Consider the following 672-nt stretch of genomic DNA (forward strand, 5'->3'; position numbering starts at 1 on the left):
ACTTGCTGCCTCTGATTTGAATCAAGCACCTTTATGCATAACGTTTCCTGTTTTAGATGCTGCTACTACTTTTGAATTGAAATCTGGACTAATACATCTCTTGCCCACTTTTCATAGCCTTACAGGTGAAGATCCTCACAAGCATTTAAAGGAGCTTCATGTGGTTTGCATGAGTATTAAACCTATGGGGGTGACCGAGGAGCAAATTAAATTAAGAGCTTTTCCATTCTCTTTGAAGAATTCGGCTAAGGATTGGCTTTATTATCTACCCTTCGGGACTATAACCATGGAACGAGATGAAGAGATTATTTTTGGAGAAATATTTCCCAGTTTTGAGGATGGCCAACATTCGGAAAGAAATTTGTGGTGTAAGGCAGCATAATGGAGAGTCCCTACATGAATACTGGGAACGTTTTAAGAAATTGTGTGCAAGCTGCCCCCATCATCAAATTAGTGAGCAGCTACTTATCCAGTATTTCTATGAGGGCCTTACATACACTGATAGGAGCCTGATTGATGCTGCAAGTAGATGAGCTTTGGTGGATAAAACTCCCGAGGCCGCGAGAAACTTGATTGCAAATATGGCTGCCAATTCTCAACAGTTTGGCACTAGGCTTGACCTTCCTGCTAGGCATGATAATGAGGTAAATATTTCTTCCCTTGAACAACAAA

The 672-nt window shown here is 40.9% G+C and overlaps 1 non-coding gene across 1 annotated transcript; it reads right to left on the reverse strand.

The window, feature by feature from the left end:
* Positions 1-344: 344 nt before the first annotated feature.
* Positions 345-451, reverse strand: LOC116111650. The gene has a single exon (XR_004125110.1). It is a non-coding gene; the product is annotated as a small nucleolar RNA R71 (small nucleolar RNA).
* Between the last annotated feature and the right edge of the window lie 221 nt (positions 452-672).

Source organism: Pistacia vera, unplaced genomic scaffold, assembly GCF_008641045.1.
Source record: "Pistacia vera cultivar Batoury unplaced genomic scaffold, PisVer_v2 Contig647, whole genome shotgun sequence".
NCBI classification, from domain to species: domain Eukaryota; kingdom Viridiplantae; phylum Streptophyta; class Magnoliopsida; order Sapindales; family Anacardiaceae; genus Pistacia; species Pistacia vera.